General features: G+C 43.8%; 2 protein-coding genes across 2 annotated transcripts in view; one reads left to right on the top strand and one right to left on the bottom strand.

The window, feature by feature from the left end:
• Positions 1-362, bottom strand: part of ARPC1A (actin related protein 2/3 complex subunit 1A) — a 34,280-nt gene extending 33,918 nt beyond the window's left edge. Inside the window, exon 1 of the mRNA XM_066382146.1 lies at positions 245-362. The gene's annotated coding sequence lies outside the window, so the exon portion shown is untranslated. The remainder of the gene's footprint in view (positions 1-244) is intronic.
• The window catches only part of ZNF394 (zinc finger protein 394), a 481,244-nt gene that overhangs the window by 186,867 nt on the left and 273,331 nt on the right, over positions 1-21,046 (top strand). The gene's annotated exons all lie outside the window — the stretch shown is intronic.

Below are 21,046 nucleotides of genomic sequence, written 5' to 3'. Positions count from 1 at the left end.
CGCAGAACGCCTGAACTCGAAAATTTTGAGAGAAGCGATCTTCCTGGTGACCGAGGAGATCCAGCTCGGCGAACCGGGATCCCCCGCCCCTCGGGAGGCCGGGCCGGGAGACCTGGGCCCGCCCTCAGCCTCCGACCCCGCGGCCTAAGCCCCCGCCTCATCGTCCCCGCAGGCTCAAGTCCGGCGCGAGGCCTGGCCAGTGGAGGCCCAAAGGGTCTAGAAGATCGCCTCAACGGCCCCTTACCTGGGGTCGGGGCGGTCCGGACCGGCTCGGAGCGGAGAATTCGCGGACTCTGGTCAGTCGACGCGAACTGGCTCCGGCAAGCGCTGGCAGAGGACCGAGGCCCAGAGGGAGCGGCTGACAGATCCCGGAAACGGTTACGGCGTCTGCGCAGGGCGGCCGGGCAGTCCGCGCATGCGTAGAACTCGGCGCGCGACCGTGTTCTGAGCTGGTGCGGCGAGGTCCGGACTCCCGTTTGAGCAGCTGTGTTTCCCGATCTCAAGTAGCGTCACAAACGGGCTACAAGGTGGTGACAAAGAAGCGTAGATATCTTACTCCTTTCCTACAAAATATGCTCAGACTTGCGGACCGATAGTGTGGATACTTGCTGGTTTCACAAGAGCTTTTGCCAGGAAATAAATGACTGATAATTGGGGCCTTTCCAGCCACAGGGACCCGAGGAAGGACTATGTGTTCGTTCCTTCAGAGAGACCCCCGCTCCCCAAAAAAGAAAAAGCCAGCCCCCTCTGTGGAAAGCACCTGAGGTCCGTCCTGGGTCAGAATCACTAGTTGCCTGGCACCAAGATGGTGTTGTGGCAATTCAGCAGCTATCCTCTCCCCGATGCCCCCAATTGAAGACAGTGCTTGCTGGGCAGATCCCTCCTGCCCAGTCTGTGACAGAGAGGGGCGCCGTAGTAGACCCGAGCAGCTCAGCTCCACTCCCCACCCCTTCACAAGCTCAGTTCTGTACTAAAGTAATCACCCACGCGGGGTGGTCTAATAATCAATTCCTAAGTGGGCAGGCAGGTCATGGCCCAGTCCTATGGCGTCCTTAGCAAAGCTCAATCTTTACCTTAAAGTGAGCCCTGTCCATTGTTCTTATGCAGCTAGGATAAAGTGCCTTTGATATATCAGAGTAATTTTTTAATCTCCTGGAAAGCACAACCACGAAACTATCTTGTCTGCATACCATTATCTATGTACTGTGACTATCCTGTACCCATCAAAGTAAAAGTATGTGCTTCTCCAGTTTGCTTCTTATCCACTCTTAGACATTTCTCTGCTTTGCTTTTTCTCACTTCCTTAATCTACCACCAATGGATTTCATGTAACCTTCCTTATAAGAGGGAAGGTTTCCCCTTTGATTCTAAATGTATAAAATGATCTCGAAAACTGCCTTCTCCAGAGCATTCTCCTCAATCTGTTGAGATTCTGTTTCCAGGCATGCCTTTAAAACTTTGACTCAAACTCATATAAAAATTTTCCATAGGTTTAGACATGCATTCATCAACATACAAATGCCTTGAACTTCTCTCTAGACTTGCTGCCCTTGAACTCAGAAATTTAGGAGCAGCATTCCCATCTTTGGGGACACTGCCGCTAATCTGCCTATTTTATTCCTTCTAGTGGTTTATGACTTTGACCCTAATGCTTGGCTGTAAGGTGATGTTCACAAAAGTGAACTTGTCAGTTTCCTAGTTTCAGAGCCACATGATATTCTCTGGAGTTAGTTCAGTTGGCCATGAAGCACTAATGCACTTTAAGTAACTGGTTTTACTTTGTCCCATGGCTATAAAGTCTTTGGTCCTAGAAGATTGAGGACAGATTGAGATAGTGGAACGATCATTTTAAACATTACTTGCTCCCAGAAACAACATTCGGCAAAGGAAGGACAGCACATGGAAGCAAGGATTCCTGTGTTTGCAAGTTACAAGAGCCAACTGGAAGTATGTGGTACCCAGGGTCAAAATATCAAGTGTTTTATTTAGATCCTAGCTCTTTACAAAGAATAGTTCTTTCTTTGAAAGAGTTTATAATTTGGCTAGATGAAAATAACACCAATTGAAAGCAGATTTTTTTATAACAAATGACAAGGAAAGAAATAGCCTCAGAAATGTAACAGTGAGACAGTGAAAATGAATCTCTGGGTTCTATCTTTTGAGTTAATATTTTGCATTTTAGCCTAACACTTGATACATTTCATTTCATATTTTATGAGTCATTTCAGATGGAGGAACCTTAATTCTACAATTGGGCCCTTTAAGTGGAACCACCTTATTCTGTAACTGAGGAAACAGGACCAAAGAATTTTGAGACTTGATGAGGTTTTTATAGAAGTCTAGCCTCTTGTTGGGATACCTTAGTTGTTCATTGATTGCTTTCTCATATGTGCCTTGACCGTGGGCCTTCAGCAGACCGAGTAACCCCTTGCTTGAGCCAGCAACCTTGGGTCTAAGCTGGTGAGCTTTGCTCAAACCAGATGAGCGTGCGCTCAAGCTGGGGACTGGGACTTTGGGGTCTCGAACCTGGGTCCTCCGCATCCCAGTCCGACACTCGATCCACTGCGCCACCGTCTGGTCGGGCTAGAAGTCTAGCCTCTTGATGCCTAGTTCAGAGCATTTCCCGTTATCCCATTGTGCTCTTTCGTAAGAGCCCTTGGAGTTCTGAGGAACACTTCTCAGTGTTTTTTTTTTGTTGTTGTTGTTTTTTTTTAGCATGGGAGATAGAGACAGAGAGAGACACAGATAGAAGGACAGATAGAGACAGACAGGAAGGGAGAGAGATGAGAAGCATCAATTCTTCACTGCGGCTTCTTAGTTGTTCATTGATTGCTTTCTCATATGTGCCTTGACTGGGGGCTACAGCAGAGCGAGTGATCCCTTACTCAAGCAGTGATCTTGGGCTCAAGCCAGTGACCTTGGGTTTCAAGTCAACAACCATGGGGTCATGTCTGTGATCCCATGCTCAAGCCAGCGACCTTGGGGTTTCAAACCTGGGTCCTCTGCATCCCAGGCCAGTGCTCTATCCACTGCACCACCGCCTGGTCAGGCATTAGTGTTTGTTTTTTAGACTTGTGTAATGACACTGATCTGGTATCCAACATGAGGACTCTGCCTTATAAAATATTAGTTCCAGGGAAGGTGATACTTAGAAATAAGAAATAGGAGGAAGAGAAGGGTTGAACACTGCCATAGGATGATTATTTTTTCTTTTTTAAAAATTGAATTTACAGTGGTGACACTGGTTACAAAATTGCACGGTTTCAGGTGCACAATTCTACAACACGTCATCTGCACACGGTATTGTGTGTTTACCACCCCAAGTCAGGTCTCTGTCCGTCACTATTTATCCCCCTCATGCCCTTTTCCACCTCCCTCCATCACCTCCCCCTGGCAATCATCCTACTGTTGTCTGCATCCATGAGGTTTTTTTTCTCTCTTTATTTCTTTTTTTGCTCCATCCCTCTATCCCCCTAGCCCTTCCCAACCCTGACAGCTGTGAGCCTGCTCTTTAAGAGTCTGTTTGTATTTTGCTTAGTTCATTTTGTTGATTACATTCCACATATGAGTGAAATCATACGGTGCTTGTTTTTTCTCTGACTGGCTATTTCACTTAGCATAATGCTCTCCATTTCCATTCATGCTGTTGTAAAGAGTAAGGTTTTCTTTTTCATTTTTCTTTTTTTCTTCTTTTTCCAAGTGAGAGGAGGGGAGATAGAGAGACAGACTCCCGCATGTGCCCTGACCGGGATCCACCCAGCAACCCCTGTCTAGGACTGATGCTCTGCCCCTCTGGGGCCATGCTTGCAACCGAGCTATTTTTAATGCCTGAGGTGGAGGCTCCACGAGCTGTCCTCAGCATCTGGGCCAATGCACTTGGACCAATCGAACCATGGCTGTGGGAGGAGAAAAAAGAGAGAGGGAGAGAAGAGGAAGGGTAGAGAAGCAAATGATCACTTCTCCTGAGCACCCTGACCAGGAATTGAACCTGGGATACCCACAGGTCAGGCCAATGCTCTACCACTGAGCCAACCATCCTGGGCAGGTTTCCTTCTTTTTATGGCTGCTTAGTATTCCATTGCATAAATATTCCATTGTGTACATTTTATCCACTCATCTACTGATGGACACTGGGTTATTTACAGACACTGCAATGAACTTAGGGGTACATATTTTCTTTAAATTAGTGTTTCAGTTTTCTTTGGATAAATTCCCAGAAATGGAATCATTGGGTCATAAGGCAGTCCCATTTTTAATTTTTTTAGGTAATTCTATGCTGCTTTCCACTGTGGCTGCACCAATCTGCATTCCCACCAACAGTGCACAAGAGTTCCCTTTTCTCCATATCCTTGTCAGCAGTTGTTGTTTGTTGATTTATTGATGAAAGCCATTCTGGCAGGTATGAGGTGATATCCCATTGTGGTTTTAATTTGCATTTCCCTGATGATTAGTGATTTTGAGCATCTTTTCATATGTCTACTGGCCATCTGTAAGACCTCTTTGGAGAAATGTTGATTCAAGTTCTTTGCAAGTTTTTTAATTGGATTGTTTGTTTTTTTGGTGCTGAGTTTTATAAGTTCTTTATGAATTTTAGGTATTAACCCTTTATCAGACATATCATTGACAAATAGATTTCCCCAGTCAGTGGGTTGTCTTTTCATTTTGTGGATGATTTCCTTTGTTGTGCAAAAACTTTTTAGTTTGATGTAGTCCCATTTGCTTATTTTTTTCTTTTGTTTCCCCTGCCATAGGATGCTTTTGTTGGCTTTATTGATTTGATTGGAATTAGAATAGGATTCAGTTGGAATTTGGTCAAGCTTCAAGTCCTCAGATATTTAGTAAGTACTCACCAAGTGCCAAGTATTGTGTTAAGCATTTTGTGTAGTGTACATAGAGTTGAGTAAGATCCCTCTGTCCTCAAGGAAGTTAGAGACTGGGATAAGATCAGTTCACAAATAATTTTAAAGATAAGGAAATGCACAGTGCCTCAAAGCAGGAAGGGCTTAGTTATTGTTTGAGGCATGAAACTGTAAGTGAGTGAAAGAAATAGTGTTGGATTTCAAAGAGCACAGAAGTCACCACCAGTTACTAATTGGTGTGGGGGCTTGAATAGATACAACAGAACATAAGCAATCATAGGTCGGAAAGATTACATGTTTGCAAAGGCCTAAGGAATTCCTTCTGATTAGGAGAGCTTTGATTTAGTATCTAGAATGTGGAAAGTAAGATAGATCCTTACTTGTGCCACCAGCTGAATAACAGTGAACACTTCCTGCCAATTTGCTTCCATTTCTGTTTCTTCCATGGGTTAATACCTGACACCTACTCACCACAAAAACTGTGGGAAATGATATTGAATCAATGCTTATAAAAGCTATAAATAAACAAAAGAACAAAAACACAAATATAGACTCTGTTATTGCTTAGTAATCTTTATGCTTTAGATATTGTCCTTGCTATGGTATGTTCCAAGGAGGATTAGTTTCCTCTAGAAAAGATTTAGTACAATTCAGTGCCAGAGGGACTGAAAAATGCATACAGATTTTTCCACTCTAGGCTGTTCACCCAGTTCGTTTCCATAGCTTGGGGATGAGCCCGGATTGTGGCATGAGATAGTCTCAGATGGTATATAAGTAGCATACTATTATAAAAATCGTACTTACCAGACAAGCACACAAACATACTTATGAATACCAGGTATTGTTTCCCTAATCTGATAAATAAAGTCTATAGTCCACTCGGCTGTAAATCTCCTGGAGGCTAGGGCCACTTCTTACACATTTTGTTTTTAACACTTTTTTTCATGCTGTTATGCAATCTTAGATTATTTTAATAAAATAGCAATCTGATGAAGTATGGAAGGAGAAGTCAGACCCCCCTCCTGAGGAGGAAGAAACAAGAAGAATGCAAGGGAAAGGGGGGGGTATAGCTGAGTCAACCAATTATGGATTAACTACTTCCTATAGTTCTCTGAAAGGGTGCTTAGGGCCACTTGCTACACAGAGAAAGGAAAATAGAACTTATCTGAAAACCCCTTCCTGTTTTCTTTTCTTAGAAGTTTTTAAGACCTAAATTTAAACATTCCAGTGCTTGTTCTCTGATCTCACCTAAACTCACCCTCTCATCTTAGAATCATGTGAGTAACTTATACCTAGACAAAGGGATCATGAAACCCTTGCATGAAAACCTGTATTCTGTAAAAGGTATATAAGATGTAAGAAATCTAACTTCCAGGAGTATGTGTTTGGTTGCCTCTTTTGGGGTCACGCTGCTCCTCCGGCTAAATAAATCCTACTTCCTTCATCAAGTTGTCTGGGCATTTTTGTCCTCCTTTGATTCCTGCAATAGAAGTGCTTAAGAAAGTTTCCTGAGTTTAGAAATAAATAGAATTGGATTTAAATTTTGACTCTGAAGCTAACTGGCTTTGGGAAAGTCAGTCAACTTCTATCACTTTATCTGTTAAATGAGAATAATATTTCTCACTGGTATGGCCAGTATCCACGGCCACCATCACAGCCACCTGGCCCATGCAGGTTTGCATTAGATTCGGACAGACGGTGATGAAACAATGGAGCCAAGAACTGGTGGGCCATTACCTTTAATCCTAGCTTGCACCTGGCGGGCAAGTAGAAATACACACTGGGCTCCAAAACCCACTCATTCAGTGCTCACAAAGCTACTGACTTATCTGAATTTCCTAGAATCAAAGGTTTCTAGCTCATTAGCTTTATTCACCTCTGTTCCCCATCTCCTTCTCTCTGCACAAACATTAATATAATCAAGCCCATCCCAAGCAATCACCTGGGCGACGGGCTTCCACGTGGGCAGCACCATCTTTAACAAAGTGAGCATAATACATTTTATCTGCCCAACACCACCTCTTAAGGTTGTTCTATGAATTAAAATAGACAATGTAAATAAAGTGCTAGATAGTTCTTGGCACATTAAAAGCACTCTATAAATTGTGACAATTATTATTTCAACATATTGTACCAAGCTGATTGTTATAAATTATTACAGGCATTTTATTACACTTTACTGCACTTCCTAAATAGGGCATTTTTATCAATATCAAGACAAGGCTTTTCACCAGCAAATAGATAATGACTCCCTGAAGGCTAGGATAGTGGTTAGCATTTTACTAGCAATAAGGTATTTTTTTCTTTTTATTAAGAGGAAAGGAGGCAGAAAGACAGACTCCCACATGAGCCCTGACCAGGATTCACCTGGCAAGCCCCCTAAGGGCAATACTCTGCCCATTTAGGCCATTGCTCCATTGCTAGGCAACCGAGCTATTTTTAGCACCTGAGGCCAGATGCTAAATGGCCAGATGCCATGGAGCCATCCTCGGCTCATAGGGCCAACTTGCTCTACCTATTGAGCCATGGCTGCAGAGGGAGAAGCGATGGGGGGTAGGGGTGGAGAAGCAAATGGTCTCTTCTGTGTGCCCTGACCGGGAATGAAACCTGGGACATCTACATACCAGCCAATGCTCTAGCACTGAGCCAATAGTCTAGGGCCGAAATAAGGTGATTTTAAATTAAGATATGTATCTTGATTTTTAGACATAATGCTATTGCACATTTAATATACTATAGTATAATATAAACATAACTTTTATATGCACTTGGGACCTGTTGGTCAAATAAGTTTGTAAATATAATATATATGTTTGCTCGCTTATAGTTTGCATTGGGTGTGGGGGACAGGCTGTAAACAGGCAGGGTCATTATAACCTAAGGTTTAGTTTTAAGACTAAGCCTTTCCCACCCTAAGTGACTTTGTATCAGAGACTTCCTTGTTTGTATATTGGATTAAAGGTTTTGATTTCTAAACTATAAAATGGGGCAAGAGGAGCCCATGCTGGAGGAGAGGAGAAACAGCCAGAGGTGGAGTGCTGAAGGAGAAGCCAGTTTGTGCAGAATTTATGCAGAGAGAAGGAGATGGGGAACAGGTGAATAAGGCTGGTGAGCTAGAAACCTTTGATTCTAGGAAACTCGGATAAGTCAGTGGCTTTGGGAGCCCTGAATGGAAAGGGAAGTGTTTTCCCACTGTGTGTATTTCTCGCCTGCTGGGTGCAAGCTAGGATTAAAGCTAATGGCCCACCAGTTCTTGGCTCCATTGTTTCATAACTGTCTGTCCGAATCTAATGTGAACCTGCATGGGCCAGGTGGCCGTGATGGTGGCCGTGGCAACTGGCTTTAATCCTAGCTTGCACCCAGCGGGCAAGTAAAAACACACACTGGGCTCCAAAACCCACTCATTCAGTGCTCACAAAGCTACTGACTTATCTGACTTTCCTAGAATCAAAGGTTTCTAGCTCACCAGCCTTATTCACCTCTGTTCCCCATCTCCTTCCTTCTCTCTGCACAAATTTGCTTCTCCTTCAACACTCCACCATCTTGGCTGTCTCTCCTCTCTTCCATGTGGCCTTACTCTGCTCTCCAACCTGCTCTCTGCTCTAATGCTAATCTCAGGAACAGAGAGAGCAAGCTCCTGGTCTGCCCCACTTTATAGTGTAGAAATCAAAACCTTTAATCCAATATACAAAATAGGGAAGTCTCTAATACAAAGTCACTTATCTGAGGCATGATGGGATTGCACCACCCCACATCAAAAAGGGTGGGAAAGGCATAGTCCTAAAACCAAGTCCCAGGCTACAAGGATCCTGCCTGCCCACAGCCTGCTTCAACACACATTAATATCACCTGGACGATGGGCTTCCACGTGGGCAGCGCCATCTTTAACAAAGTGGGCATAATATATTTTATCTGCCCAACAATTCACCCCTATGCTCACTTTACTACCACAATCTACATCACTGGCTTCCCTGTGCATAGAAATTAGGCACATTATACAAATCATACAGTTTCAACAATTACAAAGGTACATTTCACCAGTCTCTAAGCACTTTGCCAAAAGCGCAAAATGTCCTCGGCCTTCTTTCTAGCCATGGGAAAAGCTTCCCGGGACAGGGGGAGGGCCTCCAGCAAAGCCACCCCAACCTCCATCAGGATATTTCACATTGTCCAAAATCTGTAAGTGCACCCAGCAAAAAAGCCAGGGCCCACTCCGGTCGTAGTCCAGGAAATCAGTCCACGCACATGGGGCGTCAGCCACCCCCCTCATTCTTGCCATCCTGGCAGGTCTTACACTGTCCCAAGGAGGAGCACGTGGCAATGGCAGTCAGCATTTCCATCTCTGCTCCAGAGAGCATGATGGTGTCCACCCCTATGTCCCAAAATCACAGACCTACCAGGAACATAGTAAGTATTCCTTGCTGCTGGGCTCTCACCTTCTGGAGACTGCGGATCGCCATTTCAGCCCGATTCTCCTCAACCTCCAAAGAGGAACTGGAAACATCAGCTCCTGCTGCCAGCCTTGCAGCCCTGGGCCCGGCCTCAGCCCCAGCATCCCACCGCTGCTGGCTCTCCACAACGTCCAGGGCAATCTCCAACTCACAAACCTGTGATTCCTTCTCCAGCGTCTGTTTCATTTTCAAACGAGTCTCGTGAACCTGGTCGGCCTGCTCTGGTGCTTGCTTCAGCTCCAGGGTTAGCATCTCTTTCTCCCACATTTGCTCCAGCTCCTTCCACTGCTCGGTTTGCAGGTCCCAGGCAGCCTCTTCCACAGAGCTCTTGGTTTCCTCACACATGGCTGTAAAAGTCAGCCTGCCTACGGTCCCCAAAAGGACAGCCATGGGGAACCATAATAGCAACCAGTCCTCTACCATGCACATCAAGGATGGCGGCTCCATACTGGTCTCCGAATCCTGCCGACTATGCCAAATGTAAAGCCAGTTGCTGTGGCCACCATCACAGCCACCTGGCCAATGCAGGTTCACATTAAATTTGGACAGATGGTAATGAAACAATGGAGCCAAGAACTGGTGGGCCATTACCTTTAATCCTAGCTTGCACCCAGCAGGCAAGTAAAAACACACACTGGGCTCCAAAACCCACTCATTCAGTGCTCACAAAGCTACTGACTTATCCGACTTTCCTAGAATCAAAGGTTTCTAGCTCACCAGCCTTATTCACCTCTGTTCCCCATCTCCTTCTCTCTACACAAACTCTGCACAAACTGGCTTCTCCTTCAACAGTTCACCATCTTGGCTATCTCTCCTCTCCTCCATGTGGCCTTACTCTGCTCTCTGCTCTAATGCTAATCTCAGGAACAGAGAGAGCAAGCTCCTGGTCTGCCCCACTTTATAGTGCAGATATCAAAACCTTTAATCCAATATACAAAATAGGAAAGTCTCTAATACAAAGTCAATTATCTGAGGCATGATGGGATTGCACCACCCCACATCAAAAAGGGTGGGAAAGGCGTAGTCCTAAAATCAAGTCCCAGGCTACAAGGATCCTGCCTGCCCACAGCCCTCCCCCAACACACATTAATATCACCTGGGCAATGGGCTTCCATGTGGGCAGCACCATCTTTAACAAAGTGAGCGTAATCTATTTCATCTGCCCAACAGGAACCAAAAAGTTTGTGTGACTCACTTTATTGCAATATTCACTTTATTGCAGTGATCTAGAACCAAACCTGCACTATATTTGAAGTAGACCTGTGTTCCTCAATTGTTTTTTTCCCCCAGTCTTTATTCTCTTAATATCTTTCAAAGAGCAAAATTCTTAATTTTGAGGAAGTCCATTTATCTGGTGTCATGTCTAAGAACTATTTGCCTAATCCAATGTTATATAGACTTTCTCCTATATTTTTTTCTAGAAGTTTTGTAGTTTTTACATTGACTGATTTTAGAGTGTTAAACTACACATGCATTGGTGGGAAAAGGCCTACTTGGTTTTGATGTATTATTCTTTTTATACATCGCTGTATTCATGGCTAAAATTGTGTTAAGAATTTAACAATTTAAAATCTAACATAAAATCTTGCATATGAAGGATATCATTTTGTAGTTTACTTCTCTTGTAATTTCTAGTTTTGGTATCAGTAATTCTGGCCTCATAAAATATGTTCAGAAATATTCCTTTCCTTTCAGTTTTCTGAAAGAGTTTATTTAGAATTGGCATTTCTTAATTTCTAAACATGGGAGCTTTAAGTTATATTTTTGTTATTCATTTTTACCTTAATTACATAATTTCTAGTTTAATTACAAATTTATTTTTGCTTGTTTAGTTTTCCAGTTACTAAGACAGCTGTTAATATCTCACAAATGATTGTAGATTTGTCTATTTCTACTCTAATACTGTAATTTTTTTCTTTACATATTTTGGTGCTGTATTATAGGTGCCTCTATATTATAGAATTATGTCTTCTGGTGAATTGAATGTTTTGTCATTATGAAATGTCTTTTCTAGTAGTGCTTTTTGTTTTAATATTTACTTCTCTGGTATTAATATAATTATAGCAGCTTTTTTTTGTTGTTTGCCTAGTATGTTTTTCTCTTGTTTTTACTTTAAACTTTTATATTAGCTTATGTTCTTAGATGTGTTGCTCATAAAAAATGTATAGTTGTATTTTATTTTTATTAAAAATTTTTTTTTTTGGCTCTGGCCGGTTGGCTCAGTGGTAGAGCGTCGGCCTGGCGTGCAGAAGTCCCAGGTTCGATTCCCGGCCAGGGCACACAGGAGAGGCGCCCATCTGCTTCTCCACCTCTCCCCCTCTCCTTCCTCTCTGTCTCTCTCTTCCCCTCCTGCAGCTGAGGCTCCATTGGAGCAAAAGATGGCTCGGGCGCTGGGGATGGCTCCTTGGCCTCTGCCCCAGGCGCTAGAGTGGCTCTGGTCGCGACAGAGCAAAGCCCCGGATGGGCAGAGCATCGCCCCCTGGTGGGTGTGCCGGGTGGATCCCGGTCGGGCGCATGCGGGAGTCTGACTGCCTCCCTGTTTCCAGCTTCAGAAAAATACAAAAAAAATTTAAAAAAAAATTTTTTTTTAATTTACTGATTTTAGTGAGAAAGGACGGGAAAAAGAGAGAGAGAGAGATAGCAACACAGATCTGTTCCTGAATTTGCCCTGATTGGGAATTGAACCAGCAACCTCTGTGCTTTGGGAAGATGTTCTAACCAACTAAGCTATCTGGCCAGGGATAGTTGCATTTTATTTTTATAGTATGTTTATTTTTTAACTGAAACATCCAGATCATTTACATTTAAAGGAATTACTATATTTAAATTTAATGCTACCATCTTATTATATGCTTGTTTTATCCTGACTATTCTGTTTCCTTTTCTCTCCTTTCTTGCCTTTTTTTGGATTATTATTATTTTTTTTTTTTAATTTTTTTATTTATTTATTTATTTTTAGAGAGGAGAGAGAGACAGAGAGGGAGAGAGAAGAGAGACAGAGAGAGAGAAGGGGGGAGGAGCAGGAAGCATCAACTCCCATATGTGCCTTGACCAGGCAAGCCCAGGGTTTCGAACTGGCGACCTCAGCATTTCCAGGTCGAAGCTTTATCCACTGCGCCACCACAGGTCAGGCTGGATTATTTTTTATGATTTCACTTTCAAGGACCAATTCAGAGGTGTGCTGGGGCTGTCTAACACTGGCTCAGGAAAGCTGATTGTACACATCTCTTTACAACTCCACATTCAGTAACCTCCGGTTAGTAGCTTGAAATCAGCCATGGTAGGAGTCTTGACATGATACAGAGTGGCAAAGGCTACAGAAGGGGCTTTTGTCCTTTGAAGAAACATTTAACAGCATAGAAATGATCAGTACTTTCTCTTTACAGAAAATGCAAAGATCTTAGAATACCTTAACTTCATTATTATCCTTCTCCACAGTTATATACTATTTATTCTTGTCAGCATTTTAATTCTATAGTAAATATCATGTAGTTGCCATTTTTCTGAAGTTTCTGTGGGACTGTTTCTATTACCAACAAGTTGTTATGACTAGTTCTCATATGGTTGATTATCAGTATTGGGTCTAACGTTTTATTCCTAAAATTGTGTAGGAATAATTTGAGACCTAAAATGATTGTATCTTTACCAAGATAAGATTTTCACTTTCATTTCTCCAGGTGCCTGGGGTCACCTATATTTAATTTTAGGGTTTAAGGTTTTTCTGGGCCATCCAGATGACTCAAAGCTGGGTTCCAGTCCCTGGGAAGAATGTTCATCTTTGAATTCATCCTTACTCCTAGTGTCCCAACCCAAAGCATAGGTGTGATAGTTAATTTTATTTGTCATCTTGACTGAACCATGCATGGGATACCCAGATATTTGATCAGTCATTATTCTGAGTGTTTCTGTGAGGACATTTTTGGATGAGATTGACATTTTAATCAGTAGACCAAATAAAGCAGATTATCCTCCATAATGTTGATGGGCCTCTTCCAATTAGTTGACAACCTGAATAGAAGTCTGATATCCCCCAAATAAGAGAATTTTTCCTGCCTGCCTTTGAATTGGAACATTGGCTCTTCCTGGTTCTATAGCAGCTTCTGGCCTTTGGACTTGAACTGGGACATTGGCTCTGCTGATATTTTACTTTCCAGCCTCCATAATGATGTAAAGCAATTTCTTATATCTCTTTATATCTATTTATCTCTCTCTCTCTCTCTCTCTCTACATCTCTCTAATCTCCTTTTGATTCTGTTTCTATGGAGAACCCTAAGTAATACAACAGACATTTACCAGGACCCTCATCCTTGGAGGTCCCTGGGCAACTTTTGTCTCTGTAGTTTAGGCTGTTAAAAGTACTGTTCAGGCCCTGGCCGGTTGGCTCAGCGGTAGAGCGTCGGCCTGGCGTGCAGGGGACCTGGGTTCGATTCCCGGCCAGGGCACATAGGAGAAGTGCCCATTTGCTTCTCCACCCCCCCCTTCCTCTCTGTCTCTCTCTTCCCCTCCCGCAGCCAAGGTTCCATTGGAGCAAAGATGGCCCGGGCGCTGGGGATGGCTCCTTGGCCTCTGCACCAGGCGCTAGAGTGGCTCTGGCCTCAGCAGAGCGACGCCCCGGAGGGGCAGAGCATCGCCCCCTGGTGGGCAGAGCGTCGCCCCTGGTGGGCGTGCCTGGTGGATCCCAGTCGGGCGCATGCGGGAGTCTGTCTGACTGTCTCTCCCCGTTTCCAGCTTCAGAAAAATACAAAAAAAAAAAAAGTACTGTTCAGACTCTCACCTATCTATTCTGGAATCAGCAAATAGCCTTTTGGGTAAAGCAGTCTTAAAATGCTGGCCCCACTCTGATGTCATTTTTCTTAAATATTGACCTAGTATTCACTACCTTATTAGCTGTCTCTTATCTTTGAGTAAATGTTTTGTATATTTTGTCCACTTTTCTAACTGTCATTAATGGGAGGGTTGTCTGTCACTCTAGTCCTTTATTACTGGAACCATTTGGTCAATAACTGTTTTTAAAAATTGTTTATTTTATTTTGCTAAATTCTATTGCATTAATGATATATATATATTTTTATTTTTTGTATTTTTCTGAAGCTGGAAACGGGGAGGCAGTCAGACAGACTCCCACATGTGCCCAACCGGGATCTACCCGGCACGCCCACCAGGGGGTGATGCTCTGCCCATCCGGGGCGTTGCTCTGCTGCAACCAGAGCCATTCTAGCGCCTGAGGCAGAGGCCACAGAGCCATCCTCAGCGCCTGGGCCAACTTTGCTCCAATGGAGCCTTAGCTGCAGGAGGGGAAGAGAGAGATAGAGAGGAAGGAGAGGGGGAGGGGTGGAGAAGCAGATGGGTGCTTCTCCTGTGTGTCCTGGCCGGGAATCGAACCTGGGACTCCCGCACGCCAGGCCGACGCTCTGCCACTGAGCCAACTGGCCAGGGCTTAATGATATATTTTTAACACATTACAGTGTTTATTTGCTTTGTAGTATTTATTTGTTGCAGGTTAAAGGAAATATTCTCACCCATTGCAATGTGTATCTAGTGTACTGCTTGCAGATGTAATCACTATGGAGTTATTTAAATGTTAAATAATTAGGTAGTGTTAAAATGTTCATATTATGCAGAAATGTTTGGAGAATTGTTTTATAGGTGTTTAAGAGGGGTTTTATTGATATTTAGAGAAATTGTTTGGCATTTTTTTGACAGGCGGTGAAGGCATTCTTATTTTCTCATTTAAAATAATGTAATATAGGCTTTTTTGACTTTAGAATTGTTGTCAGGAATGGATTAACCTAAGATGACTATAGTTCTAATTGTGGCATATAGCATACCTCTGATTTTTTTGTGTTTATATCACAGACATATTTATGGTCTTCTTCTTATATCACACTACCCACTGAAGATGTTGGTGACAGTCAAGTAATTCTAGACCTGGAGGGAAGTTAACTAACACAAAGAGTGTCTCTCCAGGAACAAATTTAAAATTTTATTTATTTATTATTTATTTATTACAGAGACAGAGAGTGAGTCAGAGAGAGGGACAGAGAGAGATGAGAAGCATCAATCATTAGTTTATCATTGCGCGTTGCAACACCTTAGCTGTTCATCGATTGCTCTCTCACATGTGCCTTGACCACGGGCCTTCAGCAGATCGAGTAAACCCTTGCTGGAGCCAGCGACCTTGGGTTCAAGCTGGTGGGCTTTTCCTCAAAGGATGAGCCCACACTCAAGCTGGCAACCTTGGGTTGCCACTTGGGGTCTTGAACCCGGGTCCTCCGCATCCCAGTCCGACTCTCCATCCACTGCGCCATCGCCTGGTCAGGCTCCAGGAACAAATTTAAATGGTAGACAATTATAAGTCTAATAATTATTTTTGTAAGAATACTGAATGAAATGGCTGGTTTGTTCATGAGCATAACTGTTCTTGTTTGGGTCCTGCTTCAGAGAACTAAGCCTTTATGCCGATGAACCCAAGTTCCTGCCCCCCTCTGCAGATACCGCGTAAGTGATTTCACAGGCTCTTGGCTTAAACCTCCAACCGTAGGCGGCTGACCCTCAGATGTGTCCCTCACTCCATTCCTGACCCCTGATAGTTGGAATTGCTACTGAGCTTCTCCATCTAGTATCTCATCAGCTTTTGCTTCAGTTTAATACATATAAAACCTGTTCTTTCTCCTTTCTTCCCCACCTGTTGGTGAACACAAGCCAACAGGGTCTTTGTGGTTTAGATTTTTGGGGGACAGAGGTGTGGAGAACTGGCAGTAAACTGACAGTCTGCCCAAACCCCTCCACCTCACTTGATGGTTAAGTTGCTGAAGGCTAAGTTTTTCTCCACACCTCCATGTTAGCTGTGATGCTGGATTGTTTGTACTTGTCCTATCCTCCACGTCCCTCGGAGAGATGGAGGCAGTTTCCTTTTTATTCTTTGTTTTGTGAAGTTAAGATATTATGTAAGGTGGGGGTTTCCTGCACTTGGGAGAATTCTTGGGTTGCCTTGGAAACAGTGATCAGAGATATCTTTGATTTGCTAATGACTCTCTGTGCCCTATAAATAAAGTAGGGTTGGGGGTGGAGAGCTCTCTCCGACTTGCCATCAGCTTGCAGAGGCCTCCTGATCCCATCCTTTATCTCTTTAATTTTGTTTCTTCATTCCACATCATTCTCTCTCCGGGCCTGGAATTACCAGCAGTTCACGGCACTCACCCCAGATGTTACTCTGCCCTCTACCTCATACTTCAAGGTATTGTCATCTACAACAGATGGATTATGGGCTCCTAGGCAATTATCAAGTCATATCATGCCTACCACCTATGCATTCTTTTTATTTTAGATTTTATTTTATTGATTTTAGAGAAAGGGAAGACAGAGAGAAGTGGGAAGCATCAACTCATAGTAGTTGCTTCTCAAATATGTGTTGACTGGGCGAGCCCAGGGTTTTGAACGGTTGACCTCAGCATTCCAGGTCAACACTTTATCCACTGTGCCACCACAAGTCAGACATTCCCCAGAATAGCTTTCAAACCTACAGAAAAGTTGCAAGAATAGTATAATGAATATCAGTATACCTGTTACCCATTTGTGCCAATCAGGACTTGTTGGGCGGATAAAATGTATTATGCTCACTTTGTTAAAGATAACACGAGGAGGCAGTCGCCCAGGTGATATTAATGTGTGTTGGGGTGGGCTAGGGGCAAGCAGAATCCTTGTAGCCTTGGTTTTGGGATTAAGCCTGTCCCACCCTTTTTGGTGTGAGGTGGTACAATCCTATCATGCCTCAGAGAAGTGACTTTGTATTAGAGACTTCTCTGTTATGTATATTGGATTAAGGGTTTGGATTTCTACACTATAAAATGGGGACGGAACGAGAGTTTGCGCTCTTGGTTCCTGAGGTTAGCATGAGAGAGCGGAGAGAGTAGAGCCAGCAGCTAAAGGAGGCCACGTGGAGGAGGCCAGGAGAAGAAGGCTGGTGAGCTAGAAACCTTTGATTCTAGGAAACTCGGATAAGTCAGTGGCTTTGTGAGCACTGAGTGTGACTGGGTTTTGGAGCCCAGTGTGTATTTTTACTTGCCTGCCGGGTGCAAGGTAGGATTAAAGGCTATGGCCCACCAGTTTTTGGCTCCATGGTTTCTTTACCGACTGTCCGAATCCAGTGCGAACCTGCATGGGCTGGGCGGCTGTGATAGTGGCCCTGGCCTTGCCTGCTGGTTTTACAGGACTCAAGGAGAGACATCCAGTGAGGTTGTGGGAAAAAATATGCTCCATGAATAAAAAGGATGGTGAGAAAGTCTTTATGTTTTTCCTGTCTTGAACATGGTTGTGGGATGATATGATGGTTAGAGGTATGGAAACTGTCTTGACAGACCCAAGGGCAAAGCAGTGTGGAAAAGTGGAGATCTGGTCCTTCACATTGCACTAATTTTGAAACTGTGACTGCAGGGGGTGTGTAAAATCATTAAATGTCTCTATAGCTTGCACTACTGTTGGCTCACGTGCTGCTAATTGCCACTAAGCATGCTCTCAGCTGGTCTTCCTTACAGGAGTAGGGAAGCTTTGCATTCTGGCATGCTCTCCTCGACTTTATGTCTAACTTTGTTTCATTGTTAGGCTTCAGCAAGACGTGATTTCTTCCAGAACACTTTCTTTTATCTTCCAAGACAAGGCCAAGTGCCTCTCCTGTAGTATTCTGTACTTACCCCCACAGAAGCCTTTCTAATCCCTAAACATAACTCTCATAATACAGTTTTCCCCTTGGTCTACATGTCTGGTTACTATTTTGTGCCTATATTTAAAAATTGGTTTTTAAAATATATGTAGAGAAAAGTTTTATGGAATCACTACTACAAAGCCACAGGATACATTTTTCATTAGCCTGAGCCCGATTTCAGGAAGTAGAGGGAAGACTAGTTCCTTAGAATAGCCGTCAGGTTCCCCTCCAGTCTTGTGATTCTACCGTAACTCAAGGAGGGCCTTCTCACAACAGATCTCCAGCTCCAATTCCTGGTATCTTGTGGGGGGAAGGGTCAGGGTCTTTGTGATGATTTTCTGATTCTGGAAACACTTAAAGATATGCTCCATGGGAAAGACCCAGAACCTGCTGGGTTTTCCACAAGGACCTTGGTTCACATATGAAAGAAGGTGGAAGACAATGGGTGTGTTTTTTTTTTTTTTTTTTTTTTTTACAGAGGCAGAGATAGACAGAGACAGACAGACAGGAACGGAGAGAGATGAGAAGCATCAATCATCAGTTTCTCATTGCGCGTTGCGACTTCTTAGTTGTTCATTGATTGCTTTCTCACATGTGCCTTGACCGTGGGCCTTCAGCAGACTGAGTAACCCCCTGCTGGAGCCAGCGACCTTGGGTCCAAGCTGGTGAGCTCTTTGCTCAAGCCAGATGAGCCTGTGCTCAAGCTGGCGAACTCAGGGTCTCGAACCTGGGTCCTTCCGCATCCCAGTCCGACGCTCTATCCACTGCGCCACCACCTGGTCAGGCGATAATGGGTGTTTTTTAATGTAACTGTGATTTGTTTTAATCCGGTATCGTAATACACACAGACATGGAAATGATTGTCATGAAGGAAGAAGCTTTTATACTCACAGACACATCCCTAGAAGCAGGAGGCACAGCATGGCATGCCACTCAGGGTCACATGGGAAAGCACAGTTTGTCAGGAGGCAGGAGGAGTGAGGGGACAGCATGGGCATGAACCTTTACTGTGGTTTCTGGGGAAGGAATGGGCGAGGCCGGTAAGCAGGTTTAGGATTTGGCCAGTTTGAATAATTTTAGTGGGCTCTGTGACATAGGGGTTGTCTCACGTTATCTGGTACCTGGCTTTGTGTGAGTAAGGCAGGGGAATATTGCCTCCTTGAGTTTACGAGCTAGATAGAGGAGGTGGTTCAGAGTATGAGCTCTGGGTTGGGTTAGTCTGTGTATAAAAGCTGTTTACTATCTCTAAGAATTGGCTAGCTCTGGGAGAGACCGTGTTTCCTCAGTTAGGGAGAACCCAGATGCTGGAGCATCAAGAATATAGAAAATAAGAAAATATAGTTAGTACAATCAGTAACACAAAATTTAGCAGCTTTGAAAGCTAGCCCCAAACAGTTAGCAAAACCATTTAAGTGGTCTTTGCTCCATTTATTCTGTAGAAGATGGTGCCAGTGCCCTGATTACAATTATTATGGATACCAACTAACGATATTATTTTGAAAGGCTATTGGTTATATCATTTTAGGCCTTCAAGCTCTTCTGAAATTACATGTCCTTAGGCAAAAACAGCATCTGTGACCAAGCGAGGTCCATTTTCTTATAAATACTGGGTCAGAAACCTCATCTCACGCTACAAAGAATTTGTAGCTCTGCCATTAGCTGAACAGTCTGAGGCAAGCCCACGGAGTTGTTTACATCTTCTTCCTGCTGCCCCCGCCCCTAAGTGAGGAGCGGCTCAGGAATTCTGTGAGTATGGGGACTACCAGGTGGACTATCCTCCAGGAAACAATGAAGGGGTCTTAAAGCCTCGTGGAATGCCCCTTGCACTTTCCCAGCAAGAGGCCTGCTGCTGTCAGCCTCGCCAAGCCTCTTTTGAGAGGTCAAATGTTGATGTCCTGTGGAATGCTAGAAGAAACTTGGCAAAAGTCCCAAGTGTCATGCACAACAGACTCTATGCCAAGTTATCTTGTCTAAATTTCACATTCCTGTGAGGCAGATGCTGTTATTATGGCTCATTTAGTAGCTGAGAAAACAGGAGGTAAGATAGGTTAAAATGCCCAAAGTCATATACTGTTGGGAAAGTCAAACCCATACCTGTCTGACTTTAAAGTATAAGAATTAGACTTAGTTTCTGTAATTACAGAGGTGAATACTAGGCAAAAATAACAGCAAACTAGAGGGGATAAATCCTAGGTTAATGTTAGGTGGGACTTCTGAACCAGGGTTGCCAGTCACAACTGCAGTAGGCTGCCTTTTTTTGCTGGAAGGACTCAGGTACAAATTGGATCACTGTTTTGTTTTGTTTTTTTCTGAGATGTCATGGAGGAGAATCAATCCCCAACTGCCTGAGAGTTGGACTAGACACCCTCTGAATGTCCTTTTGAACCCTAAAATTCTGATATAATTCTAAGATTCTGTGAATTGGTGTCTTCCAGGAAAGCACATAGCCAGCATTGGAGATCCTACCACCAGAGGGCAGTGTCCCCACACTTGATCCATTTTCACAGAAGAACCAAACGAGGTTCCCTCCTCTGGAACTGCCTAGAGAGCAGCAAGTTTAGAACAATTACAAGGGTCATATGGGCCCTTGTAAAGATGGAGAGGGATTCACTATTCTTTCCTCTATCAGCCCAAACAATGATATTTTAGAAATTGAATATACTGGGCTCTGGCCGACTGGGTCAGTGTATAGAGCATCTGCTGGGCGGATGGGTATCCTGGGTTCAATTCCCAGCCAGAGCACACAAGAGAAGCAACCATCTGCTTTTCTCTCCCTTCTCTCCCACTTCCCCTCCCACAGCCAGTGGCTCAATGGTTTTGAGCGTTGGTCCAGGGTGCTGATGATAGCTCCACAGGTCTGACCACATCAGCCTCAGGTGCTAAAAGTATCATTGATTCAAGCATCAGCCCAAGACAGGGTTGCCAGGTGGTTCCTGGTCAGGGCACATGTGGGAGTCTGTCTCACTATCTCCCCTCCTCTCAGTTTAAAAAAAAAAAGAAAAGAAAAAAGATTGAATTTATTGGGATGACATTGG

The sequence above is a fragment of the Saccopteryx leptura genome, chromosome 4 (assembly GCF_036850995.1).
Source record: "Saccopteryx leptura isolate mSacLep1 chromosome 4, mSacLep1_pri_phased_curated, whole genome shotgun sequence".
NCBI lineage: Eukaryota > Metazoa > Chordata > Mammalia > Chiroptera > Emballonuridae > Saccopteryx > Saccopteryx leptura.
The sequence above is the reverse complement of the archived record's forward strand: the minus strand, read 5'-3'. Positions and strand labels throughout refer to the sequence as shown.